The sequence below is a fragment of the Bombus terrestris genome, chromosome 7 (genome assembly GCF_910591885.1).
Source record: "Bombus terrestris chromosome 7, iyBomTerr1.2, whole genome shotgun sequence".
Lineage (NCBI taxonomy): Eukaryota > Metazoa > Arthropoda > Insecta > Hymenoptera > Apidae > Bombus > Bombus terrestris.
Window position 1 is genome coordinate 21,149,064 of NC_063275.1, and position 21,843 is coordinate 21,170,906.

The 21,843-nt window shown below is 33.3% G+C and overlaps 1 protein-coding gene across 1 annotated transcript in view; it reads right to left on the reverse strand.

The window, feature by feature from the left end:
- Positions 1-21,843, reverse strand: part of LOC100643082 (UPF0489 protein C5orf22 homolog) — a 423,524-nt gene that overhangs the window by 168,350 nt on the left and 233,331 nt on the right. The gene's annotated exons all lie outside the window — the stretch shown is intronic.

Genomic DNA, 21,843 nt, shown 5'->3' on the forward strand with positions numbered 1-21,843 from the left:
CCATCTATAGGAATATTGGAATTTTAATAGAGCAACGTTGTAGTCGAAGCAGGCGCGCAGGGTAACGCGATGCCCTAATTGTGCGATTAAGCCAAGACGATCTCGACACAATCGTGGCCCGAGATTCTGGCCGTCACGAAACCATCTTGGGCTCAATGAGAAAAAAAGTCGATCTTCGGCCTCGTATAATAAACAGGGTCCCGTTCTGACGTAAGACAATAAATTCTGCAAACGAGCGAGCTGGCGCACGCCAACGAATAGAACGAAAAGGTCGCCATACGACCAAACGATCTTCTGCTATTCCCTGTTTGATTTACTATATACCTACGAAAGATCGTGAAGATTATCACTGCTGATTCGACAGACAAGTGAAATAAATGTCAAGACACTGGGACAGAGGTCCGTGGAAATCGACGTTAAGTTTTCCTTACACTAATGACAGCTTTCTCCGATTCTTCTCTTTTTCCTGTTTTCTAATTGTACTCTTTTAACGAGGTTCGTAGTGCTGGATCGAGCAGAGAAGCGAATTATCTGTGTTTAGAAAAGAGAATTTTTGTCTTTCGATTTTATTCTTCGAACAAGATCTTGTGTTTTATACGAATATATATTATAGAGAGAGGAATTATGTGTAACATATTTTGTGATTTGTAAAAATCGTAAAGTTCTGTAAGATAATTCATAGAAGAGGGATAAACTACTTTTCTGTAGAAGAATAGCTCTGACGTTTTATTTTACTCGTTCATTGTTAATTTTGCATAAGGTGGACAGTTTAGATTTTGATTCTATTTTGTTAGTTAATTGTTAATTTTTTGTAGAACAGAGAAAGAGAGAACAGTTTGGGTGATTTCTTTAATACCACTTGCGTTATTCAACAAGGATGTAACATTAGATAAAGAAGCAAGAAATAATTTTTCTTTAAAATACTTGTGATAAATATTTAGAATTAATTTCTGCAGCTCGTTGACGTAGAAGAATGTTTTGTAGAATATTTCTCATTCTATTAGGATTACCTTAGAATTCGAAATCAACCTGAACGAGATCTATCGAATTAAAATATACAATTTCTGTTTACTATTACCTGTCTTAACATATAAGACGATAAATCACGATACATGATTTTTAATCTGTAATAAATGCAAGAAATTGTTAATGAGATAGAAAGGAAAAGTATTTTTTCGTCAGTCAATATTCGAAATGTCATTTTACACGCATGAATTGTCAAACATATTAAGAACGACGATCGCATATCTATCATGCTGGATTTCACTAAACATTGCCGAAGGATCGCCTTATTAAAATAGAGCCTCTATAATCCGATTTCGGATCGAATCTCAAGAAAGCTGACAACGTTCTATCCCAGACCTTATACATTTTAAATCGTCCCTGGGCGTACACGTTCGTCATTTTTGCCGTTTCATTTCCTTCTTTGCTTTCACTCCTTTATATCGTCATCTGTACGAGTTAATATTTACATTTATTTCAAATAAACCCGAATATTGATTCGTAACTAGATACGTTAGTCGTTTTAGGGGTAAAACATATACCAATTAATTGTTTATGAAATCTTTCTTATAAAATTCTATTTTATTTTTATAAATTAAAACTGCACTTATCCGTCAAAATAAGATAAAAATAGAATATATTCGTGTTAAGAGATTACGTGGGTGTTGGTGAGATTCAATTTTCCGCAATGTATCACAGCGTTAAAAGCGTTTATTTATGGCACGTTTATTTGCATCTTAAACGTTAGTTTCTTTAAGAGCATTACCTTCCAGGCTGTAAATCATAAGTAATAGTGCCTGTTGGTCTCATTAGGACTCCCATTCACATCAAAATATAGCATATTTAGTGTTTGCAAATTTAATGATTTTGAAGGAAACGATTAGTTAGCCAGAAATAGCAAAATGAAATCTTCAACGTGTACAACACAGTTCATAAATCATTTTCATGTTGCGAATTATACTTTGACACAAATATTCGAGAATAATGAAAAGCAAAAACATACGTAAACTTCCGCATGAGTAGGTACTTATTTCAGATAACAATATCTTCTATATTATATGATATTATAATGATCGAGTATATCAAGTAGATTTGTAAATTTGTCCTATCGTGTTTAACCTATACTTAGCTTACTGTATAATATAAATGATAGATGAGATAATATAGATAATTATTCATGAAAGTGTTAATTCATTAAAATGTCTACGTTCTTTCATATCTCTTGCGTAAAAGCACAATTATTCCAAGACATAATCTATATTTTTCTCAGTCGTTTCCTTCCGTTAGATAGTTTTTAATGCCAATTAATCTTAGCTCGCAAAAGAAACCACTAGACGAGAGGACAGCGTGCTGTCTCCTGTGTAATTGCACGACTACTCGACGACAGATTAATTGCAAGCGTCTTGTTTGTCGTTATTCGCCGAACACCACGGCACGATCCATATTTATGCGTTCAGATGATGTAACAGCACGTGGATACGGATGCCAGTTCTCTCGACACACCTGGTTAGTGGCAATTTAGTATAATTCGTGTCCGGGAGTTCGCAACTCGCCCGCGTCCATCTTCCAGACGTGTTCGTTCTCGTCCTGACACTCGTGGCTATCTTGTTTCCAAGTTAATAGTCTCTTTCGTATTTGACCGACGTACCTAAATTCCATTGGAATTGATAATCTTTGGGACGGAGAAATAGTTAATTTAAATTTTACATTAACGACCTATTTTGAACAAATCGAGGCCAAGGTTAAGGGTTGACAGTCTACGTTTGTCAATTTGAGTTTCTCAGTCTTGTAGCTCGATCGTAAATCAACACAACCCACTTTGACTATAAATTAACGACCTACGTTCGTATCAAATTAATGGTTTACTACGAGATAAAATTAATAAAAGACGTATTGATTGTTAACACAATCGGATTGGCATTATTAATGGATTTGAAATTAGTTGCTCAATTTGTTCTCCGGATGATAAACAAAGTATCATCGTTAATTTATTTCAATTAGTACTTCAATTGTTCATTTTTGTAATTCCTTTTGATATGGATATCCTTTAAATTCAGGTTACATAATATTAAGATATATCAATGTCGAATTAGCAATTGATTTCAAGTTGCCATATTCCGTGTCGCGTGTATCGATATTGGTCCACGACGGTGATTGAAATTAAAATTTTTATTATATTCTTATTCAAATACTTTTCTATTCACATCGAAGCAGTACAAGTGTAAAAAGGAATCAAGTTTCCAATTCTCTATAACCCAAACGTTTTTGGCTTAGAAAAACGAGGAATCGATAATTGCAATATATATTATAAATAATATTACTATCTTTCTATATCTACATCTTCTAATCTAAATTTTATTCGAAAATTCCTAACTTTCAATATCCTCGCGTCATTGAACATGCAAACTCACTTCGCTATTTAAATCACTAGCCTACTTTGAATAACCTACTTGGAGCTCGAATTAGCAGTCTACTTCGATATGTAATCGGGATCCAAGTTTGGTGTCGAATTGACAGCCTAGTTCGACTTTGAATTCATAGTCGGACGTGATAGTATCCGACACGTGAGGCGCTTTCACGTGTTTCCGTGAACCTTCGATCAGATCACACTGCCTGTCCGCTAATTTCGTTCGCGCGTGGGACTCATTGACGGATAATTGCGTTCTTCCACTCATGTGGGCGTTATTGTTGTGTCATTACCATTATCGTCGCGTAACTGTTAAATGGTGTTCCATAGAAAGGGACCTGAGAAAGAAACCTGTTTTTTTCGTGGCTTCTAGGTGTACCTGGTACGATAGATAAATATATGGTAAGTAACGTCTAAGGAATAGATTTTCAACTATTACCAGCACTTTTTACTATGTTTTAACCTTTAATAAGCAAATTGCTTTCTTGCCAATTCAAGTGAAATTTTTTAACATTTTACAAAAGAATTTTATTTCTATCGAAGAGTTTTACGCTATTATAACAAAAAAAGAATGTAAGAATATTATACTTTAAAGGTTTTTGATACTATTTTAATGAGCTACTAAAATACTATAGAAGATTACTATCTAGTAAGATAAATATTTCCTTCGAAAATTCACTCTATTATAATATTCCTAATATTTTATGCCGCTATTTTTCTACCAGAAAAGTTCCCAAAGAAAATCACAATATTATCATTAAATACCTTTCACCGTAAAAGCGACTCAAGATCAAATTGAGCAATCACAAGCAAATAACAACCTAGATAAAGTCGTTTACAGATACATGTCCCATAGAATTAGCCTCTCAAATAAATCATCAAAGACAATATGATATACAAACATAGCACGATATTAATTCACCTATCTAAAAAATACACCAAGCCTATAACATCGATTAAAATCAGAAAAAATGTATACGTATGTATACGTATATATTTTATTAATTCCGCTATCGCACCATATAAAACGTGCTTATACACATATTTCTGAAGGGCAAGCGTTAATTCACGGTTATTACTGCGTGTCCCGTTCATTCCCGTAAACTAGAACCGCTTAACCGGTGTTTAAATCAGCCACAATTACGCGGTTTGCAGGGAAAGCAGGTACAGGGAACGTCTCTGAAATGAGGAGCGAAAATATCCAACTTATGCGCCGGTATCGGATGATTGGAACGTATTCCACCGATATATGTATACTGTGAATCACGAAAGTATTCGAACACTTATAAAAATCTTTTATAAACATATTATATGTGATGTACAGAACATTTTGAAATTTCATTAATATTGTAATGAGGAATGGCTATCATGATAATGTTGATAAAGTTTGAAGCAAGGTTGAAAATATATACGGAAGCTGCAATTTTCATATTCACGAATGATTTCTATAAATATCTTAACACATATCGTAGAAAACTTTATACGCGTTACATAGAACATTTTGAAATTTCATCAACGCTATATTAAAACACGATTAGCTATATTGATAAAATGTGAAAATGCATATCGAAGTTAAAATCTTCATATTCTTAAAAGGTTTCTATGAATGTCTGAACACTTGCCACAAAAAACTTTAACGCGTGTATTATAGATACATATATGTTATATAAAATACTCTAGAATATCATCAGTATTATAATGCGACACGATTGTGATAATTATATCGATAAAATTAGAAATCAATCTGAAAATGTATATAGGAGTTACAAGATATTCACTGCAAATATGCATTTGGTAAAAAATTAGTATGCAGCATGAATAAACATAAACATATAAGTATTAAAGATAGTCGTACCGAATATTGAAATTTATCAATAGTAATTGACTATTTCGATACTTTTGTTATATTTACGGACTATATGTATATTTATATATAATTGTAATTATTAATAATATCATTACAATCATTACCAACACAACTACGATAACCGATCACATTACAACACATATAATATATTATTTATGTACATAGAATTTTTCTAAGGTAAGTGTTCAAATACTTTCATGAGTCACTGTACCTACACACCCTCGATTTAATGCTCAGTCTCAAAGGCCAACGAAGCGTGGAATTTGCTTGACAAATGGCATGGAACTAGCACCAGCACGGGCTAGTACGTCCTTGGAGGAAATCGCGTTCCCCAAGTTGGCGATACGTTTGGCCGAGCGATTAATGTAAAGCGAATGCAGCGGGCGAATATGTGACAGCGCTACGTTGATACCATGCGAGGAATCGACATGAGCGAGGAGTGAATGCCATTTATGAATCGACGGAAAATTGACAGTCACCGTGTCCCCGTAACGAGCGATGGAAAAATATGTATATGCGTGACGCGTACGCGACGATCTTAATGTTTAATGGAGAGTTAAGCGGCTTAAGTATGGCTGGATGTTTCGAAATGTAATAGTGGTCGAGCATATATACGTGGAATCGTAAGAAGCTTGTTTTATTTAAGGATATACCAAGATTAGAGCGAAAGACAAAGGTACGATGGTGTGATGGAATTAGCATTTGAAGTATTATATTTCGTATTTGCTTGAAATATTCGGCAAATGTTAGTTGAAGAGTTTGTGAAAGTGGGAAAATTATGGTTTTCAATTTTTTACATTCAATGTTAGAGATTTTTAATCTTATCATGGTTAGAATCTTTTTCCCTACTTTTTATATTTTCGAACCTTCACAGTTCCAAATATCTAAACACTGAGTTATCAAATATGCAAATTTTCGAATTTTCTAACTGTTAGGTTCTCGAATTTTTTAATTCGTTAAGTTTCAAATCCTCGAACTTTTACAATCAGAAAATTCTCAAAATCTCATATTTCCATGTTTTTAATTCTTCAAACTTTAAAATTCTGAAATTTCTAAGCTTTCGAACTCTCAATATCTCATAGATCATCAGATTTTTAACTTTCCAAATCCCACAATTCTCGAACTTCTAAATCATAGCCAAATAAAATCAAATTTTTTTAATTCTATGATCCTGTATCCATTTCACTAGAAATTGAGGCGACTCTTACAATAACAAGTGCACATTTGCATATCTATATACAACAGGAGTAACGAAACTACCTAAGACATGTAGTACATCGAAATGGTTAAATCTAACCTCGAGTTACCTTACGCTGTTCGAAGAACCTTCCCGTAAATGTTCGTTCTTTTTAAAAGATTGTGATAAATTTTGCAATTTAACGTGCGTACACGCGGTGTATACCGCGAGGATAGGTCGCAAATTCGAGATAAAGTCGCCTGGATACACTTTATCGTCGGTGTTACTCGATACATACCGTGCCGATTCCAAACGGAAGCACCTGAACGGATTTATGCGACTTTCCTTCGCTCGTTGCGTTCTCTTTTAATTGCGACGATCACAGCTGTTAACGTAAATTGGCAAAGGTCGCAATTCCGCGAATTATAAGCCAAGTCCATATACCGCGGCACGGCATTACGCAATGCGACATAGTCGGACATAGCGGAGGTTTAATTGCGATAGAGAAACATCGCCTAAGAAGTAATAAGTACACGTTGCTTGATTTCGAAGAGAAGAAGCTCGCTTGACTAATTTATCGTGCGTATATATTAATGATGCACGTCACATGCTCAGGTAATTTATTTATAATATGAGAAATTAAAAATATGTTATACGAGAGCAAAGCATTATTATTTGATTAAATAAGAAGCTCACTTGACCAATTTATCGTGACTGTATGTTAGAATGTGTGTGTGTGTGTTTTTTTTATAACTTTTTTATAATATGTGAAATCAAGAACATGTTATAGATATGAGAGAAATTACTCGATTAGTAAAAAGTTCACTTGACCAATCTATCATGGATATACATACGTGTATTAGAATGTATGTAATAATCTTCTTATGATACGAAGCATTAAAAACATGTTATATGAGAGTAAGGCACTATTATTTACTAAATGATACGCTGATTTGATCAATTTCTCATGATTGTGTATTAAAACGATGCAGTTATCCTTATTATAACATGAAAACCAGAAGCGTGTTATATAAGGGCAAAATATAATAAAAGGAAACTAGTATAAATAAAAATCCGATTTTATTTTGTTCGTTACTTGCCAATTCAAAATAATAATAGAAATAAAATGATATGTGATGATAATATTAAAAATTCAGAGAAATGTTCACAAAAATTTTGAAACTTTTTTATTAATATTCCAAGTACTATTCCCATATTGAAATCTTTGCTCTTTGCCAAATATCTCTCATTTAATAATATTCGATTCGATCATCTAAAATTGCCCTTTCAAATATCGATCTATATGATATTACAGCATTATAACATCAATAAACCTATAATTTAACCTAGTAACGAAAAAATCTAATTAAAAATTTTTATTGAAAGAAAAAAGGACTTCGAACTTAAACCAATATAAGAATCTAATTATTTTCCTGTATTAATTATCTTCGCAACGTTCACTCTTCCATGTTCAATCCACGAACCTGACATCACAGACTTATGTAAACTAATCAAAGAATATAAATCATTTCACAACATCTAAAAGTGTAATATGAAGAGTAAAAGGTATACAAATTTCATTTACAAGAGACCAAGCTTGAAAATGTTAAACCAATATAAAACTCTAATCGAACCATTCTCTTCAACGATCTCCACAAATGCCACTTTTCTAATATTAAATCTCTAAGATTCGATGGAAAAAGACATGGCACAAAAGCAAGCAACGCGAAAGTCGATGAAACACAGCTCGGAAAGTAGCTTCTCGTCGCAGCGTGATACCAGTGCCGCGTATAATTACGGTAAGCGCGAATTAGCGTTGAATGAAATTGATTTTACAAATTATGCGTTGTTACGTCATCGTCTCGTATCGTGACCGGACGAGCAACGAAGAACGTCGTAATTCCTCTCGTTGCACGATGATCGCGAACGAGCAATTTAACGATCGCGTTTCCACGGGTTAGAATTTCGAAAGCGTTGGATAACTCCACTTTCGCCGGGAATTCAGCGACGATGGCGTTTTGAAGGCTCTCTCGATCGAAAATCGTGGCGTACTTGTTCGTGGCGAACGCAGGTGGCGAAGGTGTTAATTAATTCGCCTTTGTTCCACCGCCTCTTAGCGGCCGGATCGCTGCCTCGATGGGATCGTTAGTCATCAAAAATTCAGCAGCACCTGCGAGCTTCGAACGCGCGATCGCGTTATTTATGCGCGATTATGCCTCGTGCGCGCTTATACGCGCTAGTGAGTCGCGTGCGCTCATACAGCACTATGCAAAAGTCTGAGGCAATGTTAACCCCTTATCTTATCACATTTCTTTCAAAGCGAATGTATGTATTTGTTCGTTTTATTAACGTTACTTGTAAAAAAAAAAAATTAAAACTTATTACCCGTAAAACTTATAATGCGGAGTTTAAGGGTTTGTAACAAAAGCAATCCTTATCAACTTTTTCTTAACTTCGGGAAAGCGGAGAAAGGTTTTACTATTTGTAATTTTTGTTTGATAGATTGCAACGCTCTTTAAATAAATATTCGTCATATTGTAGTTACGTAATCGCAATTTATCATATTATATGTAACGAACGTGTATCAAATCCTTGTTGCAATAGTGATACATCTCGTCATATTATACAGAATGTATATCACGTTCTTGTTATAAGAAGTTGGTTGTCTCGAGGAACTTATTTTTTTATTTGTAACTAAGTTCTTTGAGGTTCTTTGAAGTTACAGATTAAAGAATCAAATAAAAGACATTTGATTTTGTTTTATAAATACTATTTTTTTTGGATGAATTTCAGTAGCAAGATGATACGTTATTATATTAAACAAAACAATAATTTTAACAAAGATATGTCGCCGTCGATCGTTAAAATGAACTGTTTGTAAAAACACCTCGCAAAAAGATACTGAAAAATATTTACTCTAATATCGAGGAATATTTTCTTTAATATTACGATCATAACAATATTCATTACATCTTTTTTAATCATGTTTGAGTTAAAGGAAACATAAATGTATTTATACATAATGATTGACCTCTCAATCTTCCTCAAAAAGTTGATGTTGATTTGATAACACTATCTAAGATTTCTTAAGGAGTATTATAAAACTAATTAACATGGAAAAAAACAAGAGAGGAAGAAAAATAGCTAATAACAATGTGAGCTGTTGGGTGGTCCGAGACTTTTGCACGTCACTGTATGTTCGTGTTTATCATCGTTTCAGTCGGTTCAATTATAAACAGCAAGCCATTAAATTAAATTATTTATGAAGCGAAACAGTAGGAGATAGCGTGTCCAGCTATTCACGAGCATTCCTCGCGGCTAAATTGCTAGATATACCGGTTACCAATTCCAACTGTTATACTTTTTGTCAGGAATAATCGGTATCTGGAACTGTACACGTACAACTAGACGATGGATTGACTCCGTGAGGATCACTTTCCATAACTCGATCCTCGATCTTAACGTGTTCGTTCATTCCCTTCGTGTAAGGGACGAATAGACCGCGAAATTAGCATCGAAGAATTCTACCATCTTCTTTATCGAGGCAATTGGAGTAGCTATGAAAAGATCATTTCGCAGTACATCGTACATTGTACATCATCAAACAAATTACAATTACGATTACAATATATAATTTTTTTAAATTGTTAGGTTTCAATTTACTTCAAAAATCGTCTTTTTAGCTTTGTATGTAAGGGTGAATTAAAAAATAGCACATTTTGAGAAAAACGCGTTTTAATTATTTTCAGGGAAGAGTGAACTCAACAGAGAATTCTTGTAGCTCATTTTATTTATCGTTTATTTTATGTTTTATCGTATCATTCTATTTTAAGAATATCAAATATATCTATTCGTGGATATGCATGTTAGCTGCTATAAAATTAATTTGATAAGAAAATATGTACTTTCTGAGTTCTGGTGAATTCGCCTTCACTGCTCGGAAAATCTTATACACTATGTTTTAAGGTTTTATTTTACAAGGTATTATTTTTCGCATCGTTTTTCAAAGTTTGCCTTGTTTCTCCATTTGTTCTTATTTTGTTTCAGCGAATGAGAAACGTTATGAATTATTTTCGTGAAAATGATAAAGATTGTGAATTATTTTCCTAAGTATGGCAATGGTTGTGAATTATTTTTACAGGAAACTTGGCTCGTTTGGATTGTTATTCATGATTGATATTAACATGGAAAACATGGAGAACGAGAACGAGACACGTATTTTTTTGTACAAAAGTGAACGTAACATCGAGCGCGAAAAATTCAAACTACTCGATTTGCGAAATTAGGGCAAATCGCGTTTCTTTTTCCCCTCGAAGACAGAAAAAGTAGCGGAGGAATAAAATTGAATGGATAATGCACGTTTCGTTTTTCGCAGGTGCAACGATACACCTGCAACGTGCAATCACAATACTTTTCCCAACGTAGTAATTATTTTCTTAAACGCGTGCACGTAGAAACAAAAAGTTAATTTCTTTTTCTATTGAAAAAGAAAATTTCTCACATCTGTATTGAACAAACGATTCATTTTTTAAATTACTTTCACACCGCCAGCTCTTTTGTATTATCGAAGCACACCTTATTTTCTTTCTAGGGTAACGTAGTAAAAATCATTAATTTAAAGCGGTTAATTACAACAACAAGGGATAAGAACTATTAAATTAGATAATAAATTTGAAGCACAAAATACACATCGATGAATACAAATAAAACTTCTATACGCTGACAACCTCGTATCATCGATCCAAATATTATCACAGTTTTATCATTTTAGGAGGATAATTGGAATTTTATTTTGTCATCTATGATTGAATCGTTCGTATTTAATATTATTCCTTTATTTGAACGATTGCCTAATAATTTCTTTGAAAGGCTGACTAACAGTAGAACAAAAATTTTAATTGATTCCTAGACTCGAAATCTAAAATAAAGGAAAAATAATATTACTTTGAAAGATAATATAAAAAAAAAGCTTTATTCAATATGAATAAGAAAAATATAATCCAACGAGAAAAATATCTACAATTTATCATCCTATACATTGTAGCCAAAACTCAAACATTTACTTAGTGCTGCCCTATAAAAACTGACAACAGACGCGGATGATATTTCGCTTATTAGCCAAATCGATTAACTCCGCAAAAAAAGACGTAAAAGAAAAAAAAATTGATGAGATGATAAAGGATATGCATCAATCAATGCTTTGGCATTAAAGTTTGAAAAAGTGGAATTAACCACTTTGGCCTGTAAATAGCTATTTTAAAAGAAAGAAATTTTTCTTTATATGCATTATGAAATTGCAAAAAATAAAAATATAAAAAGTGGTTACTGCTCACTGTCTTTATTTTATATCTTCAAACTTGCGTTTCCATTCGTAACGGATCGAAGAGGGCGGAAGTAATTCGAATTCAGAGCAACAAGAGCGCGTTTTACGTACGAAAGGCGGTCTGGTAACGCGATTCCATCGGTGTATTTTTTAATTACAGACTGCCACGCGTACGCCATCTGAGGCTGGGTCGGTTAGATAGGATCTAAGAGTTGGCAGAGACCAACCGTTCGAACGATCTCGTAGATTTCATCTGCGGTAGAATTTCGCGGCGAGAAGGGAACTCGTTATTTATTCGCGACGATACGAGGCCAGGCCTGCACCGATCTTTGCCGGCAGCGAAACGTCGATGGATATTCATGAAAACGTTATGCAATTAGGATCGCTGCAAATGAGAAAAGGCGGATGGAAACGATAAATAATTAGGACCTGTCAGTTGAAAGCCGCCGACAACCTTTTTCCACACTTTTGCTTTTCCGTTGGCTATTAGTTTAATAGCAATCGGGATTTCACGCTCTCTGTGTCAGTCCGATTAGGCTTCCAGTTTCTTCATCGAGCAAAATTGTCCGGAAGTCGTTCCATTTTTATCAATTTTAATATAGTTAAACGTAATTTCTTGCGATTCTAATTAAGAAAAGTTGCAATGGAACGAGCTTATACGAAAATTTTCATCCCGCGATACAGCGAGCATTTAATTCAAATTACCGGTATAATTTGTTTCAAACATAACTTATTTATTACCACTCGTCACTTTTACTTTATGGAACAGAATGTAGATATCTACAGCGATCTGCTGTTGATGTATTAACGGACGATAAGACTGTGTGGTCGTGTATGTGTTTACATGCATGTACACTGATTTATTGTACTTTATTTGAATAAAAGAAAGAGATTTATATTTGATTTATATCAATAGTTTGACGCAAGATGTAGTAATGTTTTGTTACAGATTGGCAAATGAAATTTATGTAAGATTTACATCCATGTTCTTAGACGAGATACGTATATACAAGGTATAAAATGTGATACTGAAGTTCTGAAATTCTTTAGTTTCCTTTACCTCAATTTATAGGTTTAACTTATTTAGTAAGGTAATACGATATCCAGATTTTGTTATTACTTGGAAATTAAAGAATGTTAAGTGGCATGTTAATCGTAGTTCTTTAAAAATATAAGTAAAAGGTCGTACGTACTTTCTATCTAAAGCAACGAATTAATAAATCAAATCACTAAATTCCAACAAAGGATAAAAATTCCGATACTCAAAATGACGTGTACAAACATATAATTTACTTTCACCTCCAATCCTTCTATGATTTTGTGCAATCACTAGCAGACGCATGTACTTATTTTAGAGTTTTCATTATAGAATCTTACTGTAATTCATCAAACAGATAAATTACTCACTTTCACCGCAACATCACAATCCACAAAAATGAAAACCTGCTTCGAACATAAATACTTTATCAGAATTATCTTTGTCATAATACTGAGTAATAATTATTAATAACAGTAATCACAGCAATATTTTTAAGAGCATACTTGCATTAATATCGGAAGAGAATTATTGTAATTTTTTACTGCTTTTAAATCTTAAATTACCGTTGCAGTGTATACCTATATTAATAAAATAAATAAATAAAAATAAAATATATATCACAAAGTAATTGCTTCCTCAATTATTAAAATTTTCTCTATTTGTCGTGAAAAATAAAAAGAAAGCAAGATATACTAAATGTCTTTAAAACTATTCCCCGTTCATTTATACTAGCAAGTATACTTAATAATAGATACCTATATACTAACTCTCTTTGACATTTAACGAAATAACACAAAATAAGATTAGGCGAATGAAATTTTTTATTAATAAAATCATGATATAGGGAATATTACCAAAACATATAGCATAACAAAATTTTCCATATTTTGTTCCATCATACACTTAAAAAAATTCACAAAGTTATTTTATTCTCAATGGTAGATGAAAACCAGAATTTCCTATTAATACTTCAAATTCTATTCTTTCTTAATAAAATAAACCAAGAAGATACTGCGTAAATAACATTCCTTTTTGTAAATAAAGATATAGTTCGATATTACAAACATCGATGAACTCAGCAGAAGTTTTCAATTATTAAAAAGACTGGCAAAGATATTCCAATCTTAGCCATTTGTAAACCAAAACTAACTATCAATCCACTAAATTTTATTCACATTATTTAACACTGTGAAACAGAACAAAACTAGTCAAATAAAATTTGATATTAGAAATGCTGTAATTGAATGTGTGAATTGAAACGAACAAGGGCTTAAAGCACACTTATCACATTTCGAGAAAAACGGTTTCGAAGTTACAATGCTTCACAAGTTTTAAACACCTAACGCACTTCGAATGTTCGACATTACATCGCTTATATTCTGGCGAAATATCTGTGACCAATGTGTACTGAAACGATCGATAAAGACTGTAATTACTGTTAATTGAATTTTGATCAAAATGCTCTATAAAACATTATTCGAGGTTTCCATGCAATTAATAAATTATAATACAATTTTTTATATTCGTATCTCCTGTCATACTTTTTAAAATATTCTCAAATATATTTCATTTCCACTCTACACTTCAACTAAAACTTGACCTTAATCCTCCAAATTTTCTTCTACGCTTTTAGTAGTATAGTCATGATTTACTAAGTATTAATTTGTAGCTACGTTATATGCCTGCCAATTAATACTTAGTAAATCAATCTATGAAAAACACGGTTCACGGATGGGGCGAACGTGTTTCCATCTAGCTGCAGACTCGGCTTTACGCCGCGATTACGCGGGCCACAGTCGCCTCGGATATTCTGCCTGTGTAATAATACCCTGCGAACCGGGCATAATTGCTACCCTCTGTGTGGAAATGGCCATTCTCACTCGAGATAATCGTGCAGAGTCGCACGATTAATAAGCGATAAAGTCGCTGAGCCCTGCCCTTCGCCGCCCACCGCTTCGTTCATTCTTCTTCCCGTTTCTCTTTCCATCCACTGCGATCTTTTCATCCTGACCGAACCTCTCGAAAGCACGACGTGCACTCGCGTCCTCGATAAGCGTCGAAACATCATGCACCTGTTCGATGACTCTCGAGGAATACGAGAACTCTTACGAATTGTCAGGTTTGTAATGACGCGCCAAATAGATGAAGTGTAATGCGTAGAATTACTTTAATATTTGATTTCTATTAGCTGATGCGTAAGCTTGGTCTTGGGCTTTCTGGTATGACGTCGAGATTGGATGCTGCTTCAGATGAGAATTACCGTTCGTCATCGTTGGTTAGACTCGTTGCTGCGATATACAAGACGCTCTTTCGTGTGTGATTTTTAACACTAGAACGATCAGATCATATTGACGAAATTTGATTAAACAAGTTGATAAAATTATTATTAGGCTGTGGATTTTATAAATGTATGGAAAAATGAAGGGTGCGAAGATTCATAGAGTACACATAATGTGTAAAAGTATATAAAATATCTACGTGGAGTAGCTATTATAACATTTATATAAATTTTTCTTTACGTTTCGTTTCTTCAATTATGTTCTTAAAAATATAAATTTGTACGATGGAACAAAATAACACTTATATAATTCGATAAATGTATATCAAGTCGAAATAGTCGAATAGGAACGAAATTTCCGAGCAATCTAATATTCATAAATATTCGCAATCTAATTATTATTTTCACTAGTTGTATGTTTTTGTCTTTGAAAAAAAAAGATGTGTTTTCTGAATATTTTGTTTAAAATAATAATATAAATATGCTTACGCGTATTTATACGAAAGTTCGCGGAATTAATATGATTTATATGAATAATAATAATCTCCAGAAGCAACAGAATAATATCAATTTTTCCACCTCGATATACTTTCCTCGCATTAGTAGCCAACAAAGTGTAATCATTGACAAAAACGCACAAACGAGTATACATTATACGCATACGTTATAATCACACGCAGTTCTCGCGCAAAGTACTTCGGACATTAGCTTTCCTTCCAATCTCATTCAACAACTTCCCCCGAGAAAAAGCCAGCAGAACAACTGACGCAACGAGCGCACCATCCATCACAAACCGTGTCGACATAACCGTTGCAAATCCTAAAGCACGCACAGTGTCTCCCTGGTTCGAAATCACGCAATTAGTGGTTCTATTAGTAACGAAGACCAATTCCGTTCGCGGTGAGTGATCGATCGCTATTCTACTATCGTCGCCGTTAATAAGACCAGGACGTTGTCGCAAACTTTTCTATTCGACACTATGATGCAAATAAGCAGACGAGAATATTACGGAATTTGGTTTATTTCTAGAATCATTTTTCATATTAATTTGATTCTTTTATATTCAAGAGGAAAAATATTATCAAGGATACTACAGCGTAAGATATTATTCTATGAAATACGACGAATGAATTCTTTTCTATGTTTTTAGAAAGAATATTCCTTTTACTTTGATTTAATTGTCTATTGAAATAATTGTAGTTAGATTGTTTGGAATTTTTCAACTGTATACACTTTTATATTAATCGACTACGATAATTATTGAAACTTTGTGCATATTGTATATCGATCGGTATTGCGTATTTTTCGTAAAAAAAGCATCGAAAAGTTTTGTTATATCGACTTGTCACGATCACAATATAAATGTGTAATTCTTATGAAGTATCAAAAACTGATTATAACATAAGGCAAGCATTAATTCCATTATAATCGAATATTTGATATCATGGTATGTCTATAAAGCTTCTTACGGATCGTTTCTTTTAAATCGTCGCGTGATAATCGCAACAGTCGTATCAGAGTTTTTCAAAATGCATTCGTCAAAAGATAGGAGATAATTAATCCACAGCGTCGTCGAGGAAATACTTTCTTCACACTGAGAAGTCAACCGAAAACGATGGAGATAACGGTGTCAAATTCTTGGATATGGCGGATAATATAATTGATTGCGTTTCCTCGATTGATTTATTCCCGACGAACGAGAAGGAAACTTAATTGCCTGGATCGACGTATGCACCGGTCGACGTGTATGTACCTTTTGAACAAGTTGAAGTTGGCGTGTTAGGGTAATTGCAAGATTAATGTGTTGTACATAGAGTAGATTTTTCGCTCGCGCCCGAAGAACGATATCGGTCGATCGATCGGCCATTGATATTGATAAATAATATATGTTATTGAATAGGGAGATTCTTGTCGGTGCAACATTTAAAATTGAATATGTATAAAAATTGTAAAAGTAAGAGAAATAATGTTTTTATCACGTTGTATGACATACTTTTGCTTTTTAGATCATTCATAATATACAAAAGTATTTTCCTATTTAGAATCTAATATCTAACAATATCTTCAGTACTATTAATCCATATACATGACATATATTCACCTAACACAATACCTAGACTATCATGTATCTCCTAAATTAGTAGATTTCCTGGATTTTACAAAAAAGCTCTTAGCAAAAGAACTTTAGTAAAATTCCACGAAAATTTTAGGCACCGTTGGAATAATCTAAACAAACCAAAAGCCTTCATATCTACATAAATATCTAAATTAAAACAACACAATACCCAAACAATCAGCTCCTAAATTAATGTTTCTTAATTAATGTTTCTTAATTTCGAAGAAAATTATCTAAGAATTCCCTTTGTGAAACTTCAATAGCCTTTTAAATAGCAACAGAAAAATCTAAATAAACCAAAGGCCTTAATATCTAACAATCGATTTACAATCACCTCTGCAAGTAATACCGTCTTTCCGTAACCGAAGTAAACGCTATTATTCAGTCTCGCGGATCTGGCATACCGATACCGTGGCACGAACGAGTACGGTGCGGTCTACGTGCGATTTATGCGTCGACTGTATCGAAAACAGGTGGTTGCCTAATTAATTCCACGCGATCGGCTTCGGTGTAGCGCGCGAGGCGTGCGAGAAGATAAAAGGTAAAGGAGGAGCGCGGCCAAAAGAAAGGGGCGAAAGGGATCAGGCGCGGATTATTCAATCCGGGACGAATTATCGGTATCTGAGCGATGTATCAGCGTCGAGCAAATTCGAGTGATACACGTGGGGGCACCGTTATCGTGGCCACAGCCGTGCGTATCCGCGAGCCGGCCTCTTTAAATAGTCGCAAGCCTATAGGAACGGGTTTGGAACAGGGCTCGAGAGACCGGCCGTTATCTCTCACAGAAAGGTATTTCCTGCGCGTAGGTACAACGATCGTGGCAGATAAGGCAACCGTATATGGGATACAACGCGACAATGCCACGTTTCGCAATGCATGCGCGATCCTTCGCGTGGCAATTTTCATCTGCCTGAAGAACAACGTGGTCGTAGTTGATCTTAGTAATCGATGAATTGGCTTGCAATTAAGAAGTTCTTTTATTCCATCGAATGGTTGGATAGTTGAAGTGGTAAAAGATGTAATTATCCAAGTAAAGTAGAGATAAAAGATCAATATTTTTGTGAAGAAATATATTTGTACGTTTCGAAAGATACTGTGGAAAACGTATATTATAGGTATTGGAGTACCTAATTTATTTTACCTTTTAAGGTTGCTATAATAATAGAGATATGATGGTAAGTGGCAATCACATAGGTTGGAAAAAATGCGTCTAATGTGGGATAAATAAACCAGTCGAGGTTATTTTTTATCATTTTGTTCTTTGTTCCTGTTGGAAATTTGTTCATTCAACACTAAAATTATTTTTCACTTCAATTCCTCAATTCTTGGGTGGTCATGAGAAATCTATCAATAACACGATCAATAAAAATTCGAATATGACGAGTAAGAAGAGAGATTGAATTTATCATGGGGATGGAGTAGAAAGTTCGCAACAATATAATTAGTGGAGATTTTATTGTTTGGAAGATACGATTTAATGGAATTAAATTGATTCTATAAGGTGGACGAAATTGTAATGGATTTGTGTTCTTTCGTATTGGAAACTCGGACGAAGCGAAAAAATGAACCCCGAAGAATAAAGACGACCCCACATATATAAAAATGATAAAAAAGGACCGGATTATTTACTTGAAATCACATTAGACTAGCCGGGTTATTAAATCAGAAATCAAATTTAGATTCCTTAGTTATAAAAACCTAATATATATCATCTGAACCTCCTTACATAATTTTATATATTGTATAACTAATAATAATAGTAATAGTAATTTAATAAATGAGAACTTGTAGATTACAAATTTCTATTTTATAATTTTGTCAATTTACGTTAAGTAAAATAATCGGATGATTTGTAATTTGTAAAACTTCATTTCTTTTATTTATTTAAACTCCGATTGTATACAAGAATTTATTGATATTTGTAATAATAAAATTTCACTAGTAATATTAGTTTATTTGCACAAGAGATCGATCATCCATCAACAAATTTTCATCTTCTTAAATCTTCTAATCTTTGAGAGAACTAAATAACTTCACGTGGGACGCTCCAAAGGACACGTGATGAATAAATTAAATAATCTCCGAAGGGATCGACAAAAAAACAAAGCATTCGATTCAATAATAAATTTTTCTTCATCCATGTATACCTATTTAAGGGACAACAAGTGTCCACTGGGAAGAGATCCTGTCACAGCCGGCGGCGGTACGAACGGGAATGTTAAGCCGGGTGTGCCGAATGGCTGGCATAGCTACGAGTTTGCAGAAATCGTAGATCAAAGCTCGATTAGTCGCGGAGACACGATCGTACCTCGGGCGATATTAATCTTTTATGTAGGCACGCCTTGTTTCATCATATGTGCGAAGGAATAAACGGGAGAAAAGCCACCGGTTATATGTTATATTGTTTGCCGTCAGATGAGACGAACGCAAACGAAAGAAAAAGAATATCGAGGCACCGAGTAATCGCATATCTCGTGCTAATAGCCGATATTATAAGAGAGAATTAAAAACAGTCGGGCATTGTTATTATTAATAAGTCGACGAAAATTAGCGCTAATTAATGATTTCGTATTTAAGATCGTTTATCGCGCATACGTTGTTCTCTATATCATATTTGAAGTTTTAAAATGGTACGCGTGAGCAGTAAAAAAGTAAAAACTAATTTCTTCAGCGTGGAAGAATGCAGGTTCTAAGTGACATAATTAAAAAGTTATAAGTAATAGAAGAAATTTATTTTAGCTCCTAGAACCATCGAAAGAATTTTGATCGTAAGTGATAATTAAGTGGCGAACAATAAAATGAAAGTATAATTATAAATTTATAAATAAATATATCATCTTTTACCCTATTTTATTTCTCGATAAAGGTAGTAAACGCAGAAAATCCAAGACGTTCAACTGATAAGCAATGTGAGTGGCGAAATTTGCAGAAATACGTGTTCTTTTCCTATTGGAAATTCTTACCTTTGATTTATATTTTTATAAAATCTCGAATTGTGTGAGACAGTCGAGAAGAAACTGTCACATATTGTCTTATTTATTGATAGGAGACATCCATTAGTATAAAAAGAAGAAAGAAGGTTTTGCATGTACGAGATATAAAATAGGATATAAAATAACATAGCGAGGTGGGGACAAAGATCAAGGCGAGGTACGAGCTCGTAAATGTTTAAGTAAGACAACCGAGACAAAAGATTAAAAGATGCATGAGCATTATTGGCATACATTATTATTCAATTAAGAGTTAAAATAATCATACGATGATGAGCAACTCGCAATAATTCAAAATGACGTAAGTTCTTAGATAGAAATAAGTTGATGTATATTTAATTTACGTTATAATAAGAAACTATAAAGATGTTGAATACCGTATTGAAATGATAAAGTTGTCTTAATAACTACATAATTGAGTAATTAGATATGAATTTGTAATAGTCGTAAATTTTGAATATATGAGTACAGAGAACATAAAAAGGGAATATTTCCGCATTATTTAGACAACGATTTAAAAATTAATTTGGTTCGAAGAAAAGAGAGACTTATTTCCTGCATAGCTTATATTGTATTTTCAAATTAGTTATTTAATTATTCCTTGAATATTCATGAAAAATTAGTTATACGTTAGGTTTCATAATCCATACTGTATATGTTGCAAGTAAGTTTGATAGAAAGCAAGATTACTGAAATAGATGCATAAATATTCTTTTTCGCCACACGAGCAGGTAATATAGATGAAAAGATAAATAGGAAAATATGTATGAATCGTGTTCTATTCTCAATTAGTTCAAGTACTCTGATTAGCATCAGAATATTTGAGTCAGATTTCGACGTGTCACCTTCTACACCTTACTCTCTGTTCTCTTAATTACACTTTTTAGTTCCGCTACGCTCTTATATTACTACTTTTCAGCTAAACTTTTCGAACAATAATATCTCATGCGTTCTTTCATAAGATTTCTCTCATAAGATTTTGGTTGAGAGAACATGCTGACTATTCTGAAAGATTTACTTTTCGTGATTTTATAGTGATAGAGTTGCTGGCAACGTGTGGATGGCAACAAGGTCTTATTAAAAAGTTCAATTTACTTAATTACCTTTTTCCATTAACTGTACTAAATGACTTTTATATTGCATATTCCAGTACAATCTTGGTTATTTATGTTGTTAAAAAAACTAGTAACACTATGTTTTGTACAAATGCTCTTTACACTGTGACTTTACTACGACCAAAGTTTCTTTTCAAAGAATATTTTATTTCTCTTTTATGTAAATAATTGTCATTAAAATCAAAATTATCTGTTAACTAAATCTAGATTTTGTTGGTTAACAATTATAAATATGAATAAATATGTAGAAGAAATACATTTTTTTAAACTAAAAATTAGTGTGTGTTTCAAAATATATTGGTTGATATAAAATGATTAATGTTTTGTAATCAGCTAGAAATGCTGTCGCATAATGTTTTAATACACATGTTTCCTACGTTCTGTTATTATCCTCTGAATATTACAGAAGTTGATTTGTCTTTTTAACTTCTTTTCTTTCAATAATTTGCTTTAAATAATCCGTACAATATATATATAACACCGTGAAAAGATTATACAACAATTTATTTTCGTTCAACAGTATGTGGAA